The sequence below is a fragment of the Mastomys coucha genome, unplaced genomic scaffold (assembly GCF_008632895.1).
Source record: "Mastomys coucha isolate ucsf_1 unplaced genomic scaffold, UCSF_Mcou_1 pScaffold6, whole genome shotgun sequence".
NCBI lineage: Eukaryota > Metazoa > Chordata > Mammalia > Rodentia > Muridae > Mastomys > Mastomys coucha.
Genome location: NW_022196912.1, coordinates 28,377,734 through 28,382,466, shown reverse-complemented (window position 1 = coordinate 28,382,466; position 4,733 = coordinate 28,377,734). Strand labels below are relative to the sequence as shown.

At 36.7% G+C, this 4,733-nt stretch overlaps 1 pseudogene; it reads right to left on the bottom strand.

Moving 5' to 3' along the window:
• Positions 1 to 3,641: 3,641 nt before the first annotated feature.
• LOC116080530 overlaps positions 3,642 to 4,733 on the bottom strand; it is a 20,234-nt pseudogene continuing 19,142 nt past the window's right edge.

Sequence of the window (4,733 nt, the reverse complement as noted above, 5' to 3'; positions counted from 1 at the left end):
AAGAATATCATAAAAATGAAAAAATTTAAAAGAAGTAGATTTTTACAGGAAACAATCAAAAGGAAAATTTATCAGTATTAAAGAACTAAAATAAAGATGATCAAATTTATAGACAGGAGCACACAGACATCTATTATAAATATTCTATAGATATTGAAGAATGTAAAAAATATGACCATGATGAGCATACACTAGAGTATAAAATACTATTGAAAGAATCTAAAGGCAGCAATAAATTTATATATTTTTTTTCATAGATATAGACACTCAGTGTCTTACTGTTGTTGATTCTTTCTAAAGTAGTCAAGGAAGATGTTGTTTGCTTGATTGGTTTCTTGTTTGTTTGTTGTTTTGCTTTAGTGGAAATTGATGTGTAAGTTATATCCATTTATTTATTTATACTTTAATTATAATTATTTACTTTGATATGTGTGTGTGCATATGGCACAATGGACATATGGAAGACAAAAGACTGTGTAAGCCAGTCTTTTAACAGTGTAGGTCCCATCATACTTGGTGGCAAATGTCTTTACCCACTATCCCATCTTAATGCCTTGATTTTTATCATTTACATAGAAACTCAAACAACTTATAATATAAGTTGAAAAACAGTTCTGAAAACCAGTAAAATTAGATTACACTAATCAATTTGAGTTCTATAACTCTATGACTAACAGTAGCCAAATAAGTGCTTTTATGTGTTTTTTTTAGAGTGAAGATAAATATATGTAGAGAGGAAAGTATGTGTATGTATATGTGTGTGTGTATAGTGAGAAAGAGAGAGAGAGGTTCACACATATGTCTATACAGAATCTACTAAATATATGGTTAGTTTCCATCTCAAAACACTTACCATAAATCAAAAATATAATGTGTCAAATGTATTCGGTGCCCCAGTAAAATCCATTATAAAGTTTAAAACACATAAGTTGGTTTCTTGTAAGTTAAGGACCAAATTATAATGAAAGGGAGAGGCAGAGAAGAGTAGAGGGGAGAAGGATAGAAGAAAGGAGAAAAAGAGAATGTGTGTATTTGGAATGTTGAACAAATTGGGATACTATTTACACAAAAAGGTGAGTGACCTTAGGCAATTTTGTGACATTTATGACATTCACATAAATCTAGATAGCATAGCACATTAGAAGGAGAGCCACATGTGCAGCTCATGAGTATGGCTATAATGAAATGAGCAAAGCCATTTAAGATTAAATCAAGCAAAAAGAAAATCATGCAGTAATCACTGGAATAACATAGAAGATCCAGAAACATCCTAACATACTTTTATTTTTTTTCCCCAATACACATTTTCCAACAGCAGCTAACCACTGATCTTTAATGCCCCATAAAGTTTGCAAAAATAAACCTGAAATGGATTCTGGAGCAGAACAGAAGAGTGAAATCTAACACTATGTAAGGAAAGAGAAGAATAATAGAAAAAATATAATCTTGTTGGACAAAGTTTCTGTGGCATAGAAAGAGCACAAATCATAAATAAAAATAAAGTGGATTTTTCTCAAAATTAAAAACATTTGCTTTACATATAACACTTTAAGAAAACTTTTTCTTAAAAATCACAGATAAAGAACATTTTCACAGTCCATAGTCAGATATGATCATATACATAACAGATAAATTATTTCAACACAATAATAAAAATCCACACAATTCACATTTTTCAAAAGGGCAATAGACTTGACAGTCACTTTAGCACATAAGACAAATGACAGACAAGTGTATGCAAAGATGCTTAACATCATTAGTCATCAGTAAAATGTAAATTAAAACTGCAGTGAAGCATCACTACATTCGCAGTAAAATAGCCATAATTAACAAGACTAACAATAGCAGGTGCTTGGAACCATTTAGAGAAACTGTAACTCTTCCATGTCGATGACAAGAATGCAAACTATACCATCATCTGTAAATCATCTCGCCAGTTCCTACTGCAGAAAGATTCTCTCCAGGTGACTTGGAGGATCGTTTGCTTAGGTATGTAAATGTTTTAATACATATGGCCAAATGGTTCCACTGACACATTAAAAGAAATTTGTTTCTAAATAGCCATAAATTGGGAGTAAAACTACATATCCATCAACCGGTGAATAAGGAAATGGTGGCTTATGCTCAGTACTAAGACACACGACAACGTTTATGAAGCACAAACCATACTAAGGAAACAGCACAAGATGCAAGAGACTACTCACAATTGGATTTGATAGTTTTGAAATGCTAGAAAAGCAGGAACAATAAAGCGAGTAAACATCCCATTTTCCTAGAATTTTCTGGTCATTTTAAACTGGGCAGAACTACAGGGAGACCTTTGCAGGTGATACAGGTTCTAAATTTATATCCTGAAGGTGACAGTGGTTGCAAGACTATATATAATTGTCAAAAGCTGGCTGAATGCATATTCTAATGTTGCCTGAGTTTCTGTTGCTGTTAAAAAAAAAAGCCCAAAAAGTTTATTTTGTTCCATCATTGGGGTGAACAAAGGCAAAGTTTGAAACAGAAAAAACAGAAGAACATTGGTTAATGACTTCTCCCAGGCTCACATTCTGCTACTATTCCTTTTTTTTTTTAATCAACACTTTTATTTAGTTTTTATTTAACATTTAAAAAATTTTATTTGTATAGGTGTTTTGCCTATGTATATGCCCATGTTCCATGCACATGCAGTGACCACAGAGGCCAGAAGAAGGTGTCAGCTCCTCTGGAACTGGAGTTTCAGTTATGAGCCACCATGTGGATGCTGGGCATCAAACTCCAGTCCTCTGCAAGAGCAGTCAGTTCTCTTAACTGATGAGCTATTTCTCCAGCACTACTACCATATATATTTTTTAAAAAATAATATCAACCCTTTTAAATCTCATGGTAACAATGAAAAGTATAGGAATCTCCTATTTCAGACCAAGAATTCAATCATTGGCCATTTGCTTTGGCAAGCCTGTTCAACATTTTTGAAAAAAGACAGATGTCTAAACTCCATAAACCTAGCTGCAGCCACCAATGCAGATTCCCAGCATGAGGAAATCCCAAAGTTGTTTTCATATCCCACTTCCAACATGTTACCCCTAAACCTTCCCCCAGAACCAAACCAGTCCCCAGATGTTGAATCCATTGCGGCTCTCCTCAAAGGGCACTTTCTCAGGAGTTCCATGCTTCAAATTTCCTTACACTTACCCTTCATCCAGGAGATAAAAAAAAAAAAAGATGGTTCTCACAAACCACACTTATTTGGGGATAATTCATCAAAAGAATTGTTTTGTTTTGTTTTTTGTTGGTTTATATCTCTATTAGTCTCTTAGTAGCTCATTCACAAAAACAAGCAAGCAAACCGCTGTTCACATTACCGATCCAGTCCAATGGAGTGTTTGGTAGCCCAAGGTAGATCACCAGCACACCATTTCTGGGAGAAGTCCACCGTCTCCCTCCCCTCACCATTGCCTGGTTATCTGAAACAGTTCAGTCTTCTGACTGGACTCCAGACCCTGTATCTTCAGGCCTTTGACAGAGGCTGAGACCAGCAAGTCTAAGCTGGCCCAGTGGCCCTGGAGACCACCAAAAAGAGTCTCTCCTTTCTTCTTAGAAAGTTTGCTTTGTTTTGGGAATTCCCCAAGCTGATAGTTTTTTTTTCAACTGCATTACTTGAATCTGACTGAAGAAAGGGCCAAACTGGATGCTTTGGGGGAAGGAGGCCAAACTGAGTGCATGGTCCTGTAGGTGGCCTCTGACTCTCCACTTGGTCCTCTCTACCGTCTCCCATGTAGTTAGACAGTAGACATGTTTCTCTGGTCTAGTCTTCCCTTTGTTCTCCAGGCTCTTCATAGAAGCCATAAAACTTACTGAATTCTTATTCCACTTGATTTTCATCACAATTAATATCAAAGCTGGAAACAGCAAAAGGGTGATACAGACGATCCCCACAAGTATCACCAGCTGATTCTCATCCAGGATCCACAGCTGACTCCCATCTGTTCAAGGAGTTGTTGAAATTGACCTTTGAGATTCATCCTGGATAACATGCAGCACAATGGTTTTCCTGGATTCCAGCTTTCCCAGGTAGATGCTGCAAGTGTAGACTCCTTTGATCAGACTCCTTCACTGAAACATGATTGAGCAATCATTGCAGGAGACGTCACCTGTCAGGTCTACACAGTAGCGGAAGCGGCCCAGACTCTGGAAGTTTCTACTACACATATTGAAGTCAGAGCTCAAGACAGTCTCCTCCTATGCTCAGTTACCATGCGTCTGTCCATCTTACCACAACTTCCTGGTGACTCTCCCCTTGGATATTATTCTTACACATTCTTTTATTATTCTTTCTTTCTTTTTCTTTAATTTTTATTTTTTTATTAGATATTTTCCTTACATTTCAAATGCTATCTCCTTTCCTGGTTTCCCCTCTGAAAAAAATAAAAATAAAATAAAATAAAATAAAATAAAATAAAATAAAACAAACCCTGCTCCCTCCCCCATCCCCCTGCTCACTAACCTACCTTCTCCCACTTCCTGGCCCTGGCATTCCCCTGCAATGGGGTATAGAGCCTTCACAGAACCAAGGGCCTCTCCTCCAATTGCTGACCAACTAGGCCATCCTCTGCTATACATATGCTGCTGAGCCATAAGTCCCACCATGTGTACTCTTTGGTTGGTGGTTTAGTCACCGGGAGCTCTAAGGGTACTAGTTAGTTCATATTGTTGTTTGTCCTAAGGGGCTGCAAACCCTTCAGCTC